Genomic DNA, 24,399 nt, shown 5'->3' with positions numbered 1-24,399 from the left:
GTATTATAGAAGTAAAAGAAGTAAGGAAACAGGAATAGGATGGAATATAGGTATAAATAAAGGATGTGAAGTTAAACGTAAAAGGGTAGAATAGCCTAATTAGTAACGATAAGGTTAGCTACATAACGGTGCAAGATTAACGAAGATGGGCCCTCAGCTTCTTAACGGTAAGACATTTGTAAAGTAGACACTGCGTGAAAATTGACTTTGGAAGATAGTCGGATATGATAGGTAGATAACCCTGGGCCCAGGGCAATTGGATAACGGTAAAAATATAAAGAGAAATAACGGTAAAGGAAATAAGAGTAAAGGAAAAAGGAGCCGCAGATTTGGATAAGCCCTCAGAAGAGGTGATGTTAAATGGGCCTAAAAATCCTGAAAAGTTAATAGGTTCATATTTTGGGTCTGTTCTGGGAACAAGGTGTAGAATAAGAAATTCATTGGTTACTGTTAGGGAATATTTTGTGTAAGCTTGTAAATATTTAGCTCAGTTACGTCTCTTCCTCTCTGTCCTCCTCTGGCATAGGCTTACAGCCTTGCAGGTGCTGTTATCTTCATTAAGGAGGGGCAGCCTGGGCTTTCGAAGCCTTGTTGTTCCCACAGTGGGTACAAACTCATGCTGACCTAAGATTGGCTTTATTGTTTAGGGACAGCTAGCTCCAGTCTATCTGGCCCACTATGCTCCGCTAAACACCTTATTTGTGACCTAGATGACAGTTTAAGTTAAACATATTGTCCAAGCTTGTTTAGTCTGCTGCTCTGAGTTTTAGGAATTATTCTTAATTCAAATTCCAGTGTTTATAATTAAGCAGTGATCACATTTTCTCCAAACTTTTTTCTCCAAATTTCAGATTTTAGTGAAACATCATATTTTTTTCCCCAGATTTGGATTTTTTTTCAGATTTTCTAAAAAATATTTTTTCACATTTTCTCTAAAGAACAAAAAAGGTGAGATATCCTCCAAACATCAGACTCTTTTTTTAAGCTGATTTTTTTTGATTTTTTTTTGGAATTTGGAACCATTTGGAACCAGTTAAAACCTCTTTCTATCCCTGAGATCTTCAGAGTTGGTTTGGCAACCGCTGTGGCAACTCGTGTCTGCAGTAAATATCTTGTCAATTCTCCGGCCGTAACTCCAAATAAACCCAACAGTGTTTTGCCATCAAGTTCCTGCTCTCCAGTGTCTCTCTGAGTTTCATCTCCAATGCTTCAGAAGTTTCCTCCACAGTTTCTATTTGGCATCTGTTGACGAACAATGTTGGGATTAATCACTTGAATATTTTACACTTATTAAGGTATTAGAAATGTGGAAATAAAGGGATAAAAGAAGCTGCAGGGGAAAGCATGCTTTAGGGAAATGTATGAATGAGAGGCCTTTGTGAAAGTTAGGATTGAATGCCAAGTGTGTGTTTGGAAGAATACTGAATTTATTAGGTGCTGGACGGAGCTGGGCTCTGTTGCATCAGTGTGTATGTAAGGCTAAAAATAGCTCTGCATTTGTGTGAGAGAGACGGAGAAGAGAGGAGATTCAGTAGAATCCAGGAAAATTATTCGGTGTACTGTTAAAATATATGAGCCTCTTTGAAGAGGACGTTTTGATTCCGTACTAGTAAAATATATGAGCCTCAGAGAAGAGGACATTTCGAAACTGCATATATCATATATATGAGCATTCTCTCAGAGGAGTTTCACTTGTTTAAAACTTATGAGCTTTCTGGGGAACGTTTTAACATCTGCTACAAATGATGAGTCTCTGTTAAGGGAACATTTTAAATTTGTTAAAGTGTATGAGCCCCCAGAAAAGACGTTTATGATTTTGAAGAAAAGTGGAGAGATCATTAGAGATATTTCTATGCCTATGCATGAGTGTAAAATAACTTTTGAAGTAATATAAAAGCGCTAGTTATCTATGATGAATCATGGTCTGGTCTTATGTTTGTCTTTATCAAACGAAGAGCAGCAACTTTAATTTCTTTGTTCTGTTTTTTCCTGTTGGAGTTTGGTTAGGTTAGGCGGCCTCCCCCTCCTTCTCCTCCTCCTCCTCTTTATGTGGGGGCACTGAGAAGCAGACAGAGGGCTGCAGAGGACATGAAAAGCTGGCCAGGACGAAATACGGATTGAAGATTGTTGATGACAGAGTGTGCAGATCCAATCCAGTCTGAATGCAGGCCAGTGCAGTTCTTATCCACAACTCTTCTACACCTGCTTTTTGAATATATTTATGTGTATTCACTTATACATACCATTGTGGATATACATTTGGTGTACTTTCATATATGCTATTATATCAACAGTTGAACATTTTTCAATTTGGGGTGAATAAAATACAAGCCTTTCCGGGAACCAGCACCTAATCGTGGTGGAGAGGTTTGGGTGCCCTGATGAACCTGGGGGCTGTGTTGTCTGGAACCTTGTGTTCTGAAAAAGCAACGTGGGCAACACCTCCGCTTCCCCGTCCCACGGGCCCACCACCTACGGGAAACAGCGATGGGGTCGGGTGCGCTGCCAGAAGGGTGGCAGTGAAAGCAAAGGGACTCGAAGGACCAGACCCGGGCCGCAGAAGCTGGCGGGACGTGGAACGTCAACTATCTGGGGGGGAAGGAGCCGGAGCTTTTGCGGGATGTTGAGCGTTACCAGTTGGATCTGGTGGGGCTCACCTCTACACACAGCGTCGGCTCTGGAACCTTACTTCTGGATAGGGGTTGGACACTATTCTTCTCCGGAGTTGCCCAAGGTGTGAGGCGCTGAGCAGGTGTGGGGATACTCACAAGCCCCCGGTTGAGTGCCGCTTTCTTGGAGTTTACTCTAGTGGACGAGAGGGTCGCCTCCCTACTCCTAAGGGTTATGGGGGGAAAACTCTGACTGTTGTGTGTGCTTATGCACCAAACAGCAGTTCAGAGTATTCGGCCTTCTTGGAGACCCTGAAAGAAGTCCTGTATGGGGCTCCTGAAGGGGACTCCTTAGTCTTGCTCGGAGACTTCAAAGCACACGTGGGCAATGATGGAGACACTTGGAAGGGCGTGATTGGGAGGAACGGCCCCCCTGATCTGAACCAGAGTGGTGGTTTTTTACTGGATTTCTGTGCTAGTCATGGATTGGCCATAACAAACACCATGTTCGAACATAAGGATGCTCATAAGTGTACGTGGTACAAGAGCACCCTAGGCAGAAGGTCAATGATTTTGTTATCAAATATCGTATCCTCGGACCTGAGGCCGCATGTTTTGGACACTCGGGTGAAGAGAGGGGCGGAGTTGTCAACTGATCACCATCTGGTGGGGAGTTGGGTCGAGTGGCGGAAGAAGCCTCTGGACAGACCTGGTAAGCCCAAACGTGTAGTGCGGGTGAACTGGGAACGTCCCAAGTCCAGGAGGCTTTCAACTCGCACCTCCGACGGAGCATTTCAGGAGGCTGGGGAGCTGTGATCTTAAGGTCTTAGGTGCCTCAAGGGGCTGTAACCCTCGAACCTCCTGGTGGACAACGGTGGTCAGGGAAGCCGTCCGACTGAAGAAGGAGGCCTTTCGGAATATGTTATCCCTGGGTACTCCTGACGTAGTTGCGAGGTACTGACAGGCCCGAAGGGCAGCAGCCTCAGCCATGGCTGAGGCAAAGCAGCGGGTGTATGAGAAGTTTGGAGAAGCCATGGAAAATGACTTTCGGTCGGAACCAAGGTTGTTCTGGAAAACCGTGCGAGGGAGATACTGTGGGAGGTGCTGCGGGAGTATGGGGTGAGGGGGTCTACTCAGGGCCTCTACTCCCAAAGCGAGAGCTGTGTCCGGGTCCTCGGTAATACGTTGGACCGATTTCCGGAGAGGGTTGGCCTCTTCCAGTGCTGCGCTTTGTCACCAATCCTGTTTGTGATATTCATGGACAGGATTTCGAGGCGTAGTCGTGGGGGAGGGGGTCTGCAGTTCGGTGGGCTAAGGATTGCACCACTGCTTTTTGCAGATGATGTGGTCCTAATGGCTTCCTCGTTCTGTGACCTGCAGCACTCACTGGATCGTTTCACGGCCGAGTGTGAAGCAACTGGGATGAGGATCAGCACCTCCAAATCTGAGGCCATGGTTTTCAGCAGGAAACCATGGACTGCTCACTCCAGGTAGGGAATGAGGCCTTACTCCAAGTGAAGTAGTTCAAGTATCTCGGGGTCTTGTTCTCGAGTGAGGGAACAATGGAGCGTGAGATGGGCCGGAGAATCGGAGCAGCAGGAGCGGTACTGCAGTCGCTGTACCGCACCATTGAGACGAAAAGACAGCTGAGCAAGAAGGCAAAGCTCTCTGTCTACCAGGCCATTTTCGTTCCTACCCTCACCTAAGGTCATAAAGGATGGGTCCTGACCGAAAGAACGAGATCGCGGATACAAGCGACCAAAAAGGGATTTCTCCGCAGGGTGGCTGGCATCTCCCTTAGGGATAATGTGAGAAGTTCAGTCATCCGGGAGGGACTCGGAGTAGAACCGCTGCTCCTTCGCGTTGAAAGGAGCCAGTTGAGGTGGTTCGGGCACCTAGTGAGGATGCCACCGGGGCGCCTCCCTAGGGAGGTGTTCCAGGCACGTCCAGCTGGGAAGAGACCGAGGGGTAGACCTAGGACCAGGTGGAGGGATTATATCTCTTCGCTGGCCTGGGAGCGCCTTGGAATCCCCAAGTCAGAGCTGGTTGATTTGGCAAGGGAAAAGAAAGTTTGGGGCTCTCTGCTGGAGCCGTCAACTCCGCGACCCTGACGGAGAAGCAGGAGAAGATGAATGGAAATTACAGGACTTGCATTCACGAGTATACCTGCTGTAGTTGGTTCAAAATGAGGCTTGGCAACGGACTGAGTAAACACATTTGAAATAGTTATTAGAATGTTGATTGTTGGAGCTTGACTCTGTCGGGAGTGCATAGGCGTGGATTATTGGTTGCATGTTCAGGCTATAATACTAGTGGCTTTGTTGTTGGGGTTTTGCTATTATGTTGGTAAGCTGTTCATTCCCTTACAGTGGGTCATTATTTTTTATCTTTTTATATGGAAAGAGTGGTGTATGATCCAATAAGTAATTGAATAATGAATTAAGTAGACAACACCGATGCATTGATTGATTTGTTGATTAGTTAGTTGATTTGCTCATTGATTGATTGATTGATTTGTTGATTAGTTGGTTGATTGATTGATTTGTTGATTAGTTGGTTGATTTGTTGATTAGTTGGTTGATTGATTGATTGATTGATTTGTGAGAGAAAAATAAATAAAAAGAGAGGGAGAAGTGATTTAAATAACTTAAAGTAGTTTAAAGGTCTCAGCAATTGGGTTTAAATTAGAATTTGGGAACGTAAAAGAGTCGTCACAATGAAGAAAAAGAACATTAAAATTACAAATCCAAATGTAATTACGCCTGTGGATGCAGTACAGAAGAATAATCCTCTAATTAAAGGTATTGAAACGATGTCTGAGAAATGGCACAAACGTTGGCCTGACATTGAACAACCAGAGAAGGAACTCTGAGGATGACGACCAGAGTGATCAAGGAGAGGCTATGGGCGAATATGACCCTGCAGTCAGGCGGATGCTGGCTAAAGCGGAAAAAAGAGGAGATAACACAGAGAAAGAAGAGGACTCGAGAGGCGATGAACCTAGCGAATGTGAGATTGAAGAATATTCAGAGGGCAAGGGTCCTTCGACGTCCACAGGATTTGATCCTAAAACATCCAGTACTACAAGGAAAAAAGACAGACGGAAGGTTGTAAAACAGATCGAAGAAATGATCGACGAAAGTATAGCGTCGTTGGAGTCAACCACTAAAACAGAATGTCAAACAATGTTGATATGCCAAATAGAAGAACTGCAGATGGAGAAGGACATGTTGCAGGAAAAATATTCCCAAAAATCAAATTCGGGGATATTCACTGCCCCCAAGAAAAGTAACACTCAAGAATATGCTTCCAGTAGTGGTTTGTGGACAGAATTTGGAGAACAAGCCTTGGCAGAATACGGATATGTCAGACATAATGGAGAAGTTACCTACTCTTCAAGATGGAGCACATCCGTGGCCTTCAAAGATAGATGAACTCATGGTGGGAACACAATTTGCCATGGGGGATATTAAGCGATTGTTAGCTAATCTTCTTGGGGTTCCAGCTATGGAAGAGATTCTACGAAGAGATAGACTCAACCGATATGTGGGAACTGCCGTGAATGATCCAGAGCTGTTTTCAGCAAATAGAGTTTGAGTGTGGAGAGCACTAAGAGACACATTTCCAACAAATGTACACCCTGACAATGTTCTTATTGAGCCACTGGGGCAAGAAGAAAATCCAAGGGCCTATGTGTCAAGAGCCATTCAAAAGTGGAATAAATATCACAGGAAATGACCCGGATCTGGGTCGAATGGAGCAGTCAATTTTGCAAGCCAAAATACTGAAGGGGCTTCCCCAACAAGTGAGGAGTAAACTACCCGAAGTGGTTGATCTTGGAAGCATGACGAAGAGTGCTATATGGACCATATAGCTCATCAGGTGTAGCTATATAGGAAGAAGGAAAGCGATCAGAAAGAGCAGGATCAAGAGATCATCAGAAAACTCAACCAAGTGCAATTGATGGATACTAAGTAGAAGGAGAAGATGCAGGCTCTGGTGATACCGAGTCAGTCTCTATTGAATCAACAACTACCACAACCACAGCAGAGCCAAGTTCAGTTCCAATCAGCCCAGCAACATTAGTGGTTCCAGCCCTTCCCTTCAAACAACCGGCTTTTGGTCAGGTGCAGACCTGGAGAGGAAGAGGTAGTGGAAATTTAGGAGGAAGAGGAGGAAGATTCTAGCCATATTTCCAACCATTTTCAGAAGGATGCTATAATTGGGGACAGTGTGGCCATTTTGCCTATGAGTGTAACTTAAGAGGAAACTCAAGAGGAAACTTTAGAGGAAACTCTAGAGAAAATTTTAAAGGAAATTTCTGAGGAAACCATAGAGGAAATTTCAGAGGAGGATTTAGAGGCCAACCAAGAGCACTTGGGGGACCGGTAAACCCTTACAGGGGTCCGGAACCAGGATTTTAGAGGTGCCCGGAAGACTCGGTGTCAGCTGGTAGTATCAGGGCCAGAGAAAGATTCAATAAAAAAGGTGAAAGTGAATGATCGACCACGTAAAGCAATGGCAGATAGCGGAGCTGTCTTCACCTGTATTTGGCCTGAAGATGCTATACATCGCCCCATGTCCAGACAAATGATTCGGACAATTGGGTTTGAGGGAGTTAAACAGCTGATTCCTCTTACAAAACTAATTGAGCTCTGGTATAAAAACCAGAAGAATGTAATACCTATTTTGGCATCGGAAAATACACCTATTGCGCTTTTGGGAAGAGATGCTATGTGTAGGCTGAATTGCACAATAAAGTGTACACCAGACGGCTGTCTGGTGGAAGTGCCAAACAATGTTGTTGAACAATTGTTGATGAGGACGGAAACTGAAGCTTCTGCAGTATTTTGAATTGGAAATCTTAGTGCACAATTTTTGGAGCCAACTACTCCGTGGGAAAAGTTCACTGTGGCAAACAGGTCCAATGCAAAGCGTCCGGAGTATCCATTCCACTTTAAAAATGCTTCTCAATCAAACCCAAAAGAATGGGTGAGTCGTCAGCCAAATCAAGTTAAACTCAGCTCAAGTTGCATAATCTTGGGACCACAAGGAGCAGCCATGAAGATAGACAGAAATGACTATTTGAATGGAGAATTTGATATCAAGAACAGTGTGCCACATGTAACTTTGTTGGAGTCAGAAGAATATGAGCAGAAGCACAAAGGAAAAATGATGGCAGAAGCAGAGAAAGCTGTTTTTGTACCGATGAAAGAAAATCATACCATTTGGAGGACTGAAGATCAGCGATTCATCAAAATTATGACTTCTGCTCAGGGACAGTGACAGCCACAAGTGGTGAAGATGACAAACGAGTCAATTTACAGTGCTAAAATGGACACAGAGTCTAAGAGAGAGGAGATGCTGCGACAAGTACCAGAAGGTCTATGGGCTCAGCATAGTACCGACATTGGATTAGTGAAGTCAGCTCAACCAGTGAGAGTTGAACTCAGACCAGGAGTTAAACTTCCTTGGAAGCACCAGTATCCATTGAAAGAAGAAGCAGTTCAAGGGATTGAGTCACACATTTAAGGCCTTGTGAGAGCTGGTGTTCTGAAAATAACACAGAATCCTCAAAGTAACACACCTTTGTTGCCTTTGAAAAAGCCTGATGATTCTTACCGCATGGTGCATGATTTGAGAGCAGTGAACAAAGTGGTAGCCGATTTTCCAGCAGAGGTGCCGGACCTGCATACTTTATTGGCTCAAATTCCGCCAGATGCGACACATTTTACAGTGTTAGATTTATGCGGTGCATTTTTCAGTGTTCCACTGGGACAGTTCTATGAATCAATAGATTGCCCATGGGTCTAAAGCATAGTCCCCACATTTTCAATAAAATATTGAAGGACGATTTGAAAGGGATAGACCAGCTGGTGAAAAGCACTGTGATTCAGTATGTAGATGATATTATTATCTGTTCACCAAATGAGGAAACATGTCACAAGGACTCAATTCAATTGTTGGTGGTGTATTTGGGTCAGATAATAACGCAGGGACACAGGAGCATTTCTGATAGTCAGTCGGAAGCAATTCGTAAGGCTCCCAAACCCAGAACCGTCAGAGAAATGTTGACGTTTCTTGGCATTGCTGGCTATTCCTCAGCATGGATAGAGGATTACGCTAGTTTGGCAGGGCCTTTAAGAGATATGACTAAAGATACTGGCAATGATCAACTCCATTATAATCTCTCCTGGACCCAGGATGGCCTTTTGGCATTTGAAACGATCAAACAGAGATTACAAGAAGCTCCAGCGTTAGCGCTTCCAGATTACTCTAAGAATTTCTTGTTGTATGTGTCCACTTCCACTGGGGGCAAATATGCATGTGCGGTTATATGTCAGCCAACAGGTATGGGGTCAAGTCCTCAACCTATCTCGTACTATTCCACTGCATATTCAGAAGTAGAATTAGGGTTACCGCTGTGCTACAGAGCAATGGTGGGAGTATCTTTGATGTACAATAAAGCATCCTCCGTCACTATGGGTTATCCGGTGACAATTCTCACCCATCATAGTCTCAGAAATCTCTTGAATTTTGGTAAATACACATTGACCATGTCTAGACTTAGAGACTATCATAGGCTCTTAGAGCAGGAGGATGTCACCCTAGTGAGGTGCGCCACAGTAAATCCAGCTGAGAATTTGCCAACCTCTGAGGAAGGTGAACCACATGATTGTATTCAGGAAGCAGAAAAATACTCTAGGCTTAGGTCTGTTTTACAAGCTCTCCCATTGCGGGAGGCGGATTTGGAATATTGGACAGAGGGTTCCTGTTATCGTGTGGGTGATAGATTGAGTGTGGAAAAGCCGAGGGTTTAAGAAAACGGACGGTTCTCCTATACAGCATCATGCTCAAATAATGAAATTGTTGCATGCAATGATGAAGCCTAAAGAGATAGAAATAGCTAAATATGCAGCACATAAAATGGACGCGTCAAAAGTCACCCAGGGGAATAATGTGGCTGATGAAGCTGCAAAAGCAGTTACGGGTGCGGACAAATTGGGCAAAGTTCTTCTGGTAACTCATGAAGTTAATTTGGAAGACAAAATTACGTCCAGGGATGTGATTTCGATACAGGAAGCTGCATCTGCACTGGATAAACAGTTGTGGCGAGATCGGGGAGCCACACAAGACTCGACCGGTCTTTGGAGAAATCATGAGGGGCTGGTAATAGCGCCCCCAGACCTGTTGGGTTTGATGATCCAGGAAGCACATGGGTTAGCCCAGGTTGCAAGGGGGGAGGTTAAAAAGAAGATCACAAAGGAGTATGGATTTTGGGCACCATGTTTGCTTGAACAGATTGACTATGTCATAGGAAGATGTACTATCTGTCTGAAAAATAACGTCCGGAAGGGTGTGATGGTTCCTCCCGGTTACATTCCAACTCCGAGGGGTCCTATGCGTGAACTAGTTGTGGACTTTTTTGACATGATAAAACCAGTTGAGGGAAAGAGATATGCTTGTTGTTGTGGACAGGTTTTCGCGATGGCCGGAAGCTTGTCCAACCAAGCGAAAAGATGCTCAGTCGGTTGCCAAGTTTTTGTGTAGAGAAGTCATAAGCAGGTGGATATCCGATAAAGCCAAGGGATTTTTGAGAAAATGAATGGAGTTTTGAAAAAATCGGATTGTGAAAATATGCCAGCACACTGGGCTAAATTGGCTGGCAGCCAGAGTTGTGGACTCGAGTCAGATGACTTGGACTCGAGTCCAGACACAGTCATGAATTTGAAGACTTTAGACTTGACTTGACAAAATCTAAAAAGATTTGCACTTTGACTTCAACTTTAACATCAGTGACTCGCATTTGGACTTGGACTTGTTCCTTTTGACTCGAAAATACTTGCTGGGATTTCCCAAAACCCAAAGATTAAAAATTATGTTGACATGGACTGCGTTATCTCTCTTTGCACCTGTGTGCATCTGTGTGCGTAACTTGTGTGTGGCACGACATCCAATCAAATTAGATCCACGTTGTTTTGATCTGACAGCATCCAACAAATCAAAGTACTGGACAACCAATGAGGCGGAACAAACTATAAGGCGCCAACGAGGCAACAATGATACCACTGGTAGTTTCGTTTGGATTACAAACGTTGAGGTTGTCAACAAAAAAAGAACTGCAGTCTGTAAAACATGCGGGACGAAGGTAACAGACGGAGACGCGACAACTTCCAACTTTGTTCGACATTTGAAGTTGCACGAAGAATTGTAAGTTTTGAATGAAAGCCAACACTAGCTTATGGGCTAATTGCTAGCTAGCTACATATCAATGAGACTTTAAACGTCACCTTGGCTTACGAACACGCTAAACGGTATCTCCTGTGGGTTCATTAATGGATAATTTCATTATTTTGCACTTTGAGCCCCCTTTCTGGGTCGTCTTGGATGAAATAGAAATGTTGACAATTGGTCCAGTCTCCAGCTATTGGCTAATTTGGGATCACCCCCTGCTTCAGAATGGTTGGCTACAAGCATTCATAACATTGTCCTTAAAACAACCCTAAACATTCGTTTTCATAGATGAGCAACTCACTGAGTGGTAAGTGGTGTTCGTAGTTGTTTTAAAAAAATATATCGGCAAAATATTTGGTTTCCATCCGTGTTATTTGCTATTGTGGAACTAGCTATGTTTTCAGATACCTCACTGAGTATAGGCTATTAACTTCCGCTTGATATTTGGAATACAAAATGACAAATTAAACTCGACAGAATTTCGCTAAGACACTCGTTTTGGAGCATCACCACTAACTAGTCTAACTAACCATCTTCGAAAACGTACGTTTACGGTTGATTTAAGGACCGCTTTATGAATGTCCGTACATGAAGCATGGGGGACCAATCGTTAAAATGTCGCTGTCGGGACTTCCGGTGGAGAGAGGAATGGAGTAGACACATGCATCGCGCTCTCCCACACTGTCCTGAAAAAATATAACTTTTTACAACCCAAATCCGACACAACTCTCTAGTAATAGTGAGTAATATCTTCTACATGACTCATGGCCTCCAAAACTAAGCAGACTAAGGAAAAAGACACCAAAAGAGACGACTCGTCCGCCGCGGCTAGCCAGATTAGCATGTCCGCTCTGACTAGCTTGCTGGAGGAGCACCGCCAGTCCATATTGACAGCGCTGTCTGCTGAGCTCAGGTCGGCGTTTGCCTCTCTTGAAGCTAAACTAGACACAGTACAGGCCACAGTGACTGACTTTGGTGAACGAATTGCGAGTTTGGAGACCAACGCCAACTTAACTGAAGGACGTATCCAGGCCCTCGAAGTATCATGCTCCACTTTAGCAGAGGCTTGTGCTAAGATCAAGGCCAAGAACATCGATTTAGAGGGACGAAGCCGGCGTAACAACGTCAGGATTGTCGGCCTGCCAGAGTCCATAGAGGGTCCATGACCCACGACCCTTTTTTCTGAAGTCCGGAAGGAGATATTCGGGGACCAAGTGCTACAAACCCCACCAGAGCTAGACCGAGTCCACCGCTCCCTAAATGCTAAGCCGCGAAAGGGAGACAGGCCCAGGCCTGTGATCGTATGTTTTCACTGACACCAGACCAAAGAGCTGATAATCCGGGAGGCCCGCAAACGGAGGAATGACCTGAAGTACCGTGACTCGCCGGTCCGCATCTACGAGGACTATTGCCCCAACGTGCTGTACAACCTAGGCCTCTGACCAGCTCTCCTTTACCCAGCAAAGCTTCAAATCACCAAGAAAGATGGCAATAACAAACATTTCTCCTCAGTCGAAGAAGCCACTGCCTTCGTGAGGTCCGCGCCCGTCCCATGATGTTGCTTCTCTACCCCGACTTTGTAGTCGGTGTTCGGGCTAATCTACTAGTGACTAATGCTAACATTGTTACCGGCTTCGGGATGACTCGCCATCCCGGTAAGAGTGTCTCGACACGATAACACTTAACGTACAGTGACTGTGAACTCTTACTAGTGTCGTACGGTGCTTATTGAACACTGGGACTCTTAGTTTTTATAAAACGCCGTCTGGGCTTGTTGAACCGATGTTTTGTATGGAGTCTGCCCCTGTTTGTTTTGGTTAACCCTTGACCATACTTTTCATTTTTATTAGGGGTAATATTAGTTAAACGTTTAATACAAAGATGCCTGGAATTCTGTTGAATGTTTTATTTATTTTTATTTTTTTATATGCTACGTGAAGATGCAGCCTCTCCACTTATGTCATTGATTTCTATTCCTGGGGCATATCGCCCCCTACTGCTCTAAAGGGATGGCATAGTGGGAAAACTTGCATTGTTATTTCTTCGTCTAAAAATACTCTGGGGGAATCTTCCACAGTGACTGTTGTACTTGTTTATGCTCACATGTGAGTAGTTTGGTTTTAGACATTGCAATGTGGGAGGCACTTAAACTTTTCTCTGTTATTGTCTGACTGTCTATTCTATAAGGGTTACATTTTGTCCTGCGGGAGTGGTGAAGTTATGGGGATCAGTGAGTATAAAAAAAACAAAAAACTGGAAGCTATAGGGGTTTTAAATGTGTTAATAGGGTTTTCTGTTGTTGTGTTTTTGTTTTTGGTTTTGTTTGTTTTGTTTTTTCTTCTCTCGTCTCTTCTCTCTTTCTTTTCTTTCCCTCTTCTCTTTATGTTGTCCCCCCCCCTCCCCCCAAAAAGCATCGTCAATGTACATCTTCCCTTAACAAAGGGTGAGTAATGTATAACACAATTACACCTCAAAACCAGGGCTGCAGGTTTGTGTCGTGGAATGTTAGGGGGAGTCAATGGAACAATGAAGAGGGACAAATTGATTTCACACTTGAGACAACTCAGAGGGGATATTTATTTCCTTCAGGAAACTCACCTCAAGACCTCTGAGATTTCACGTATTAAAAGACCTTGGATGAGTCATGTATTTCATTCTAAATTTTCCACAAGGGCGAGAGGGGCGGCAATTATTATTAGCAAAAATATAACATTTGAACCAACAAAATCTATTGAGGACCCTCATGGGCATTTTGTGGCTGTATCAGGCAGGCTGTTTGACATCCCAGTTATTTTAGTGAGTGTCTACGCCCCTGTATGGGATGATGACAAATTTATCACCCATCTTTTCTCCTCCCTTCCTGACATAGACAGTCATTACCCGATTATAGGTGGCGATTTCAACCTTATTCAAGATCCTGTTCTAGACAGGTCCTCCTCTAGACCCCTTACTTTATCCAACTCTGCTACCACATTGAAATCTTTTTTAAACCAGTTGGCCTAAGTGATCCCTGGAGATCTCTTAATCCATCCACCAAAGCCTTTTCGTTTTTCTCCCACGTTCATCGTACATACTCAAGAATTGACTTTTTTTTTTTTTCGTTAATAATAAGCTATTGCATTGGGTTAATTCAAGTGAGTATCACAGTATAGTGATCTCGGACCATGTTCCTACATTAGTTATCATAACTTTCCCTAATCCCAGCCCTCCACACACACAATGGAAACTTTCCCACTTTTTACTGAATAATCCACGTTTTCAAAATTTCTTCCAGGAGGTAATAGCCAACTTCTTTCAGACAAACGACACCCAAGACATCACGAGAAGCACTCTATGGGAGGCGTGTGAAGCATATCTGAGGGGACAGGCGATCTCGTTTGCCTCCCGGCAGAAAAAGAAGGACATGGAAAGGATGGTCTGGCTCTCGGATCAACTATTGAAAATTGACACACAATATGCCGCCTCTCCCACTCCCTCTCTTTATGACCAACATCTTAAATTTCAGGCTGAGTTCGACCGTTTGTCAACATCCAAGGTTGAAACAAAATTGTTAAAAACAAGTCAACGTTACTTTGAAATGGGAGATAAGGCGGGCAAACTTCTCGCCCATCAGGCTAGAACTGCTGCTCTCTCGAGACTGATCCCCAGGATAAAATTGCCATCAGGAGCAGTGGTCACCGACCCCAAATTAGTAAATGATGCGTTTTAAAATGTTCTATTCTGACCTGTACACTTCAGAGTACTCGCCCGAAATCTGGAAGAGCCACAACCCCCTAGAGATGCTTACATATCCCAAAGTCGATAGTAATCTGGCTGACAAACTAGGCACACTTATATCATTGGCGGAGGTGCAGGAGACGGTTAGACAGCTACAAAATGGCAAGTCCCCTGGCTCAGACGGGTTTGTAGTAGAATTCTACAAAGCAAATTTGAACCTAATAACCCCACATTTGGTTAATGTCTACAATGAATCCTTTACTAGTGGCAGATTGCCCCCAACCCTATCTGAAGCTCTTTTATTAAAAAAAAGACAAGGATCCCCTTGAATATAGCAACTATAAGCCCATCTCACTTTTGAATGTAGAATAGACAAAAGATTCTCACCAAGGTCCTAGCCACTCGTATGCAGCAAGCCCTGCCTGCCCTGATTTCCACAGACCAGACTGGGTTCATGGCTGGAAGGAATTCGTCATTTAACACCAGACAACCCTGTCATACCTGAGGTGGTAATTTCTTTAGACGCTGAGAAAGCGTTTGACAGAGTTGAGTGGAGTATCTGTACTTCGTCATGTCAAAATTTGGCTTCAGCTCTGACTTTATTATATGGATTAGACTGCTTTATGACTCCCCAACTGCCCATATCCTTACAAATGGTGTGAGGTCGCCCTCCTTTGCCCTTCGTAGAGGCACCAGACAGGGATGCCCCCTCTCCCCCTTCCTATTTGCTTTAGCTGTCGAACCACTTGCCATCTGGCTTCGGGGGGAGGAGAGAATCGAGGGTATCACCAGGAATGATGTCAACCACAAGCTGTCCCTGTACGCGGACGATTTGCTGTTGTATGTATCAAACCCGGCCTCATCCATCCCTGTTATTACAGACATTCTAACCCAATTCGGCAGATACTCTGGCTATAAATTACATTTTAATAAAAGCGAACTTCTTCCTATCAACCGCCTGTCTAAGAAGATGCCACCATCCTCTTTCCCATTTAGGGTCGTCTCAGAGGGGTTTCGATATCTAGGCGTATTCGTCACTGCCTCCTTCGAGGACCTCTTCAACAAAAATGTTCGCCATCTTATTGATAAGTGTAAGCTTGATATGACACGTTGGTCCTCTCTCCCCCTTTTCCCTAACTGGCAGAGTTAACCTGGTAAAGATGGTGATTCTCCCTAAATTCCTCTATTTGTTCCAGCATATTCCAATTTTTATGAGAAAATCCTTTTTTCAGCAGCTAGACCAGACAATATCGTCGTTTCTGTGGTTGAACAAGCCACCCCGTATTGAACAAGCTGTTTTACAACTCCCCAAAAAGCTGGGCGGTCTCGCACTACCCAATCTCATCCAATATTACTGGGCATGCAACGTTAACAAACTTATTCATTGGTTTGACAGAGGAGCTGACACAGGTCCCTCATGGGCTCAGATAGAACTATGGTCCTCAAAGTTTTCTTTACATTCCCTCTTTACCGCGCGACCCCCTCTCAAGATTCATAATGTCTCACAGAACCCTGTTGTTACCAACTCCCTGAAAATTTGGATGCAATTCCGTAAACATTATGGCTTGAACCTTCAACTTTAGCCCCGATTGTCAAAAACCATCTATTTCCACCCTCCCTGTCAGACCCTACTTTTAATATCTGGCGAAACAAAGGCCTGCTGCACGTCAAGGACCTTTACAAAAAAAAGATATTTACTGATTTTACAGAGCTTGCAGCCAGGCTCGAATTACCCCACTCTCACTTTTTCCGTTTTCTTCAAGCCAGGCACTTTGTCCAAACCACCTACCTTCACTTCCCCAACCGCCCACCCGGGTCTCTGATTGACTCCTTGCTCACCCTCGACCCTGCCCAAAGATGCTCCATCTCAGTGATCTACAACTCCATTGATTCCCTTAACCCTGACCAGGTGACTCGCCTGAAGCAGATTTGGGAGGAGGAGATAGGAGTACCAATATCAGACAGCCGGTGGGACCAAATTCTTAAGCTAGTTCACTGGTCCTCCATGTGTGCTAGGCACAGCTTGTTACAATGTAAGGTTCTTTTCAGAGTGCACTACACAAACACTCAACTGGCGAAGATTTACCCAGGCACCAGTGACAGTTGTAATAGGTGTAAACAATCACCTGCCAACCACACACACATGTTTTGGTCCTGTCCGAACCTTACCGGCTTCTGGTGCCACATCTTTGATACACTTGCAATGGTGCTTGAGATGGATCTTATTCCTGAGCCTTGCATGGCCCTGTTTGGTTCCCCCCCACTTACAACACCTATTCTCCCTGTGACAAAGCGCCGGGTATTGGCTTTTACAACCCTATTGGCCAGACGCCTTATTTTGTTTTAGTTTGTTTATGTTCTCCCCCCTTCACACAATAGCTGGCTTAGGTAGGTCCTAACTCATATCAAACTTGAGAAGGTTAGATTCTCACTTGCGGGTTCTGGTAATGTTTTCAACAAAACCTGGCAGCCCTTCTTTGAATATTTAGATAGAACTACTATTCACCCAGAAAGCGACTAGATGCTCCCCCCCTCCCCTTCTTTTTATTTATTTTTTGTTTTTGCTGGGTGGGAAGGGATAATGGGTAACTAAGGTTCAGTCATAGAAGCCGTTCTGGCTTAGGCTAAATTGGTTGTTGTTTTCAGCATACACTGTAAGACAAACCGCTTACTACCTCTTAACAAGTCTACCTGGAAACATTGTATGTGTCAAGTATTGTTGTATATGAACGAAAAATCTAATAAAAAGATTTATTAAAAAATAAATAAATAAATGTCACTGTCAAACACACTATTTCATCCTAGACAAACCAGAAATAGGGATCAAAGTGCAAAATAATGAACTTATCCTTACTCGTATTGTAAAATGATAGTTTAGGATTGAATTGAACAAAGGCAATGAATTGATTGAAGCGAGATTGTATGTACTTAGCAGCTAGTCAGTGGATCATACACAGTAGACTGCTGCCAGCAGCAAAACTAAAGCAAGCCTAGTCAAATCAAGGTCAGTTTAATGTACTTTATATTATAAATATGTGTACCATTTTAGCTTGCTGCCAGACGATTTTTTCCAATAGGAAAACTAAGTATATCTCACTCTCTCCAGCACACCAGATTCCATTGACAAAAATGGCTATTTTACTTTGCAGCACAAAGGAGTTGCTAGTCTACTGCTGCCTCATTGAAGTTGTTATATGTAATTTAGGTAAATCACAACAAAGCTGAACTATCAACGAAGACATAGAATAGCATAATTAAACGTAATCATTGAGCCAGCAGTAGACCAGCAATTTCTGTGTGATGCAGGTAAAATTGCTGTTTTTGCCAATCGAATCAGGTGTGCTGGAGAGAGTGAATTAACAAGCATACTTCAGTTTCCTGTCAGAAAGGGCTGCTTGATGGCAAGGTAAAGCAGGAAAAATATCAGTTAATATAGTAAGTGTACACTGAAAATGGAAATGTATTGTATCAATGTAATGTTAAAACAAACACAATCTTACAGTATACAATACAATTCATAATAATACAGAAATAAATATTAACACAATGTTAGCATTGATATATGAGGAGATAGTTTCAAATGCAATTTATGTGTGGCTATAAGGGACTTTCTGACATCTGTTTTATATGCTTACCTGTTAGATTTGAAGAATACCAGATGAGTAGAAGCATCATAGATGAACCACAACAGCCTTCAATCTCACAATTCTTGGACTGTCGTGTAGCGCATTATAGCATGAGTCATCCACAGCAGAAGGCTATCACCAACGCAATACTGTCCGACTTGATTATTGATTGCAACTTTCCCCTGTCTATTGTGGAACACAAGAGTTTTCTGCACTTTCTGACAATAATTGACAGTAAGTACAGACCAGTGTGTCGCAGAACGTTGACATCAAAAACAGAGAGCCTCGCTGGGGAGAGACGTTCAAGATTAAAAACTCAATTGAGCAACACTGAGCATGTTTCAGTCACTGTGGACATTTGGTCTGACCGAAAGATGAGGGGATTCCTTGGTGTCACTGTCCACTGGATAGAGAAGAGACAGCTAAAGAGAGGATACAGCTAAATACAAATCTCTTGGCCTGCAATTGCTTCAAAGGCTCACACACAGCTGAACGAATCTGTGACCAATTTGAGTCAATATGCGATGAATACAACATCAAAGATAAATTGGACTACATTATTAGTGACAATGCTGCTAACATGCGAAAGGCATTCACTGTGTGCTTCCCCAGTGAACAAGAGGATGATGACGGAGATCTTGATGACCCTGATCTCTGGTGTGACTTAACCCTGGAAGAACAGCAAACGGTAGATGCTGCTATGGCCAAGAAACAGCTCCTGCAGTGTTTTGCGCATACTATCAGCTGGTGGTGGGAGACGGTTTGAAAGAAACAAAAATGGCATGTCCTTCTCTTTCCAAATTATCAAAACTTAGCTCATTGCTGCACACAAGCACAACATTCAAATATGTGTTTGTTAGTGAATTTGGGGAACAGAAAGGCATCCCTGCTGCAGTCAACACAAGATGGAACTGAGGCAAGTAAAGGCAGTTCTCCAGTGTGATCATCTAAAGCTCTGTGTCATTCTAGAAAAGGCTGGGCATAAGGAGTTGTCATTCACACCATGAGAGTGGAATCTGTTGAAGGAGTTGGTTGACATCTTGAAGCCGTTTGGAGAAGCAACTGATTTGACACAGGGAGAGAAGGTCGTCACAATCAGTGCAGTTGTTCCATCCGTCTTGTCCCTCAATCATCACCTTGAGAAGCTGAAGCCTCAAGTTCGTTTCCTGAGCGGCCTGGTCGGAAGTCTCCAGGCATCCCTGAACAAAAGATTTCTTGGGATCTTCATTAACGTGAAAATGGCCGGGACTCAAGATGGGATCACTGCCCCCTTTTCAGACCCAGTCTACCTCAAAGCAGCCGCCTTGAATCCAGCCTTTCCTCTGTTGTGGGTGGAGCACCATGTACTGGTCAATCGTGATATCAAGGCAGAGGTGGCTCAACAAGTTAAAGGTAAATATTATTGACTTCAATGCAACTTTTTTTCTCGTAGTCTGATCTTATTGACAGCATCAATAATTGCATTTTTCAGTCTAACACTGTATCACCAACACCAATGGTAATAAGGGCTCTTTTGTTTCTGCTGTTAAATGTTTTTCCAGAATTGATCCTGCAATATGCTGCAGAGACTGAGCAACCTGTGCCTCTGGTTGATGAAGAAGAGCAAGAGGACCTTGGACAAGAAGAAGGGCAGTTTGCTGCATACCATAAGAGGCAGAAGAAGGATGTTGGGACCACTCCAGCACTACAGCTAAGTCACTACCTAGACACAGCCGAAGGACAGAACGCCCTTTGTTCTGGGCACTGAACATGAAGTCTCTTCCTTCACTCTTACGAGAAACCATCAGAGTCTTGGCAGTGCCTGGCTCTAGTGCTCCAGTTGAGCAAGTTTTCAGCCATGGTGGCATCATACTACGTCCCCATCGTGCACAAATGACTGACAGACTTTTGGCCAATTTTATCTTTTGCAAATGCAATGCAGCATAGGGCCTTGACATAGAAAAGCACAACTCTGTTCATTGTCATGTTCATGACACTTCACATCTGGTCCCCTTCCAGACACACACACACACAATGTTTTGGGAGTGAGGATATCTTGTATAAAATGGTGACATGTTTGAAAAGGTTAAGGTTACACTTTGGTTTTGAAATGAAATATTTTTTATAAAGTGGAAACACATTTGGAAAAGTTACATTCAACTGTTTTTTTGATCCTCCAAATACCTGTTTGAGGGTGAATAATAATAACTTAAACTTATATAGCGTCTTTCATCGTACCCAAGGTCAAATAGGGAGGAGAAAAGGGGAGTGGGGGTTAGGGATCAAAGGACTTAGTGCAGAGAAATGTTTTGAGGTGCTTTTTGAACATGGGCAGTGATTGGGCAGAGCGGACGTGGAGTGGTAGACTGTTCCAGAGTGTGGGAGCATTGGCAGAGAAGGCCCTGTCCCCAAAAGTTGGCAATCTGGTGCGGGGAGTGGCCAGCAGGTCCTTGTCAGAGGACCGCAGGGAACGTGATTGTAAGGGTGGAGGAGATCTGTGAGGTATTGTGGTGAGAGTCCATGGAGAGATTTGTAGGTGAGCAGGAGGATCTTGTAGGTGATGCGTGACTTGACTGGCAACCAGTGGAGCTGTTGGAGGATGGGAATGATATGTTGCCAGGGCTTTGTGTGGGTCAGAACCCTGGCAGCTGAGTTCTTGACGTACTGGAGTCTGCTAAGGGCCTTGACGGGAAGTGATGAAGGCATGGATGAGTGTCTCTGTGACTGAATGCATGAGTGAAGGCCGGAGTCTTGAGATGTTTCTCAGGTGGTAGAAGGCAGACTTGGTGATGTTGTTGATGTGGGACCGGAAGGAGAGAGTGGATTCCAGGATGACATCCAGGTTGCGCACCTCAGGAGATGGGGAAATGGAGCAGCCATCCACAACCAGGGCCAGGTCACCAACTTTCCTGAGCATTGGTGCAGGGGCCACCTACAAGACATGTTTTTTAATTCAAGGCTAGATTTAAGTTTTAGGGTGAAGAGTGTTTTGCAAAAATGAGGATCTTTTGAGACAGTTTTAGTGCATTAAGCAATGGAAATACAATGTCAGCACTTTCTGTGGAAATTACATTTGCCTTTGTTTATTTCAGATGTGTTTGAACAATGCTCTTGTTTTGATGAATATATACAGATTTTAAAAGCATACATGATTTGTGTAAAAATTATTTCTCCGTTGTTAAAAGGACTCGAAAGGACTTGAAACTCAAACGGTAGGACTTGGGACTTGACTTGAGACTTGTCGGTCTTGACTTAGGACTTGACTCGGGGCTTGCTTGTCTTGACTCGGCACTTGACTCGGGACTTGAAAGCAAAGACTTGAGACTAACTTGTGACTTGCAAAACAATGACTTAGTCCCACCTCTGCTGGCAGCACACCCTTTTGCATCAATGGTGTGTCGTTCAAGCGAGTTGCGTGACTTACATATGAAGCCCCATGAGTTGCTCAAAGGGAGACGGAGGAGGAGGAGCTCGTGAGCAAAGGAGGAGCACTGTGCAGCCTGGAGACAAGGTGTTCATAAAGGTGTTTAGAAGGAAGTGGTATAACGAGCGCCGTGAAGGACCGTTTGAAGTTGTTCGCAGTACTGGAACAGCGGTCCAGGTTAAAGGGTCTCCAACGTGGTATCATTTATCACACTGGGTTAAAGCAGCAAGAGAGGAGGTGCCACGCCCGCAGAGTCGGGGTGGTGAAGGCTCAAGAGAGCCGGGAGAAATTGTGGGAGAACATGCTACAGATGAGATGCATGAAAATCTCCAGAGTCAAAACCTGGACGAGGAGATTATCGATGATAGGATGGTGATGATGATTCTGGGCACATTACTGATGGTGCCAGAGTCGAGTCTGCAGTTAGTGGACGGGAGAGAAGATTTGGATATACAAGATATACCTAAACTACAACACTGGTTGGCGGTAACACCTAGCTCTCAGAGAAAGTTCTATCTGTTTTTATGATAGTGTTTAGAGAACTTGATCAACACACAGAAAAACATTAAGAACTCAAGTCAGTCACTGAAGGGACCTGTGGAATAACCCTCCCTCAATAAATGAGGGGTAAATAAATCCTTTTAAAGAGCTGTATAATGAAACAAAGGGCCACAACTGCGAGTCATTATTGTTACCATCTTGTCCCAGCAGCAGCCTGCCTGCACCGCTGCAGCTCATTACCCCCCCCCCCCCCCCCCACACACACACACACACACACCTCAGCTGATTCTCTCTGGCAGCAAAACACACAGACTGCTGCTTCAGATGACGGTGCAAAAAACACACATCAGTGCATCACACTCATTGTATATATGTTTGTCTACGCTTGCAGATTCCAGTTCGGGAGGGATCAATCGACATATGGATGTGAAACTCTTTCTACAAGATTAGTTTTGTTTTGGTTGTAAGGGCTGTGAACAGATGATGACTTCATTATCATTCATTAAGTCTTCCACATGCTAACGCTGCCATCAGAATGTTCCATTGCCCAAGGTCCAATCCTGCAAACAGTTGGCATTTCACTGAATAAATAACATGTACAATGACTTAATCATGTCCTTCTACACATTTAAATGTTATTTGATTAATTGTTTAAACTCTAGGTGTGTGTTTTTTTCTTCGAGTTAATGCTTTTAAAATTAGACAAAAAACCTGATATTCTTTGTTTTGAAATATTTATTAAATCAATAGCAGAGGGGGAGGATTTAAAAAAAAAAAAAAACAGTTATGATAGAGCATCCAAAAGGACCAATGGCATTGAATGTAACCACATCATGTCACAGGCTGGACACTGTGTATTTATCATCTGTCAGTGGCCTCAGAGTCAGAGTAAAACAGATTTCAAAGAGCCTCTTCTGATATGCTTTCTTATGTTCGCTTCTTTTCTCTTCTCCAGTCTAGAAACAAGAACCAAATATGTCACGATTAAGTCGGAGGCGGGAGATTAACCTGAGCAACAACTATTCATGGCGAGTACAGCGAATAAAACTTTTAACAAGCAATAGCGCTGAGCAAAGTGACTAGAACACAACAACACACTTGTTAAAAAACACCACACTTTATAAAGTCAGGCAACACTAACCAGGCTTAGTGTGATTCTGTTTAATAACAGCGTTGTGATGCCTAACAACGTTAATTCAGACTGAAACATGTTCACTTATGGGGATGGGGGATATGCATCAGCTGCTAGTCTGACAGTCAGTGAATAGGTAAGTTAGCGGTAGACTTAATGCCGGTGGACGAGCAGCACTGCAGCAGGCGGTAAAGCCGCTGAACCACATTAATAAACAATGAAGCGCACTCTGGAGAAAAGTAAAAACGTTGGAGAAGTAGTAATCCGGCTTCGCATGATTAAAGCAATGCAAGCATCGACCTGACACAGTCCCCCATTGTTGTTGTTGTTGTGAGTGGCGTTGGGGAGAAAATCAGCGACGTAATCGGTGATGTCATGACGCAGCACCAGTCGGGCTCTGGGCTGATGGAAACACAACTGGGGCTAAAAAAAAGAACCAGTTCTGAACCAGAAGAGCACTAGCAGGGGGCTAGAACTGGAACTAGTTTGGTGGGAAAGGGGCATCAGTTCACTTAATGGCCCTTTTTAGGTGGAGTTATTCTTGTGTGTTAGGAAGTCATAGATATATCTTCCATAGCTACCCCGCACCTTAAATAGGTGCATGTCAATGATTGGATTTCTGAAAGGGCCAACAGGCACAAGCCAATGGGCACTTACGATCAGGACTTAGAAAATGTTGCTGACAAAGAAAAACACAAGACTGATACAATGACACACTAGATGTCCACCCAAAATGATTCCAAATATGCTAAGGCAACAGAGAGATAATAAATGACCTAATAGAGACATTCAAACAACCCACACAAAAAGCTGCATACTAGAGGACTAGTTCAACCTTAAATAGTCAAAGTACTGAGCGTACATCCTCCGGGTGACCAGCAGGTTCTATATTCCAGTTATCCACACACAGAGTACTTTACCTCCAGCAGTCTACTTTTGAGAGCTCAACAATGTACATTCATACCCTGAACAAATTCTTCAAACATCACCCCCTCACCCTGTTGCCTTTCCTTTCATCCCAGCATCAAACTCCTCTTCATCTCGCCCGTCTTCGTATGTCACACCCTCACACACTCTCTCTCCAACATGAGAAGTCCATTCCACAGTCTGTCAGCTGACACCCTGCTGCACGACAGGCTGCTGACACCCACTGTCAGCCACAGCACCACACACAGC

General features: G+C 43.9%; 1 protein-coding gene across 6 annotated transcripts in view; it reads right to left on the bottom strand.

Annotated features, from left to right (window-relative positions):
• si:cabz01090165.1 (uncharacterized protein LOC100333421 homolog) overlaps nucleotides 1-24,399 on the bottom strand; it is a 315,307-nt gene that overhangs the window by 203,515 nt on the left and 87,393 nt on the right. For 2 of the 6 annotated variants that reach the window (XM_063907238.1, XM_063907246.1), the window contains exon 1: nucleotides 24,221-24,387. The exons of 3 other annotated variants lie outside the window; for them this stretch is intronic. The gene's annotated coding sequence lies outside the window, so the exon portion shown is untranslated. Of the gene's footprint in view, nucleotides 1-24,220; nucleotides 24,388-24,399 lie in introns of those variants that run through there. One more of the 6 variants, XM_063907239.1, reaches the window with a different exon arrangement.

The sequence above is a fragment of the Eleginops maclovinus genome, chromosome 18, assembly GCF_036324505.1.
Source record: "Eleginops maclovinus isolate JMC-PN-2008 ecotype Puerto Natales chromosome 18, JC_Emac_rtc_rv5, whole genome shotgun sequence".
Lineage (NCBI taxonomy): Eukaryota > Metazoa > Chordata > Actinopteri > Perciformes > Eleginopidae > Eleginops > Eleginops maclovinus.
This window is presented reverse-complemented; position numbering and strand designations above follow the sequence as displayed.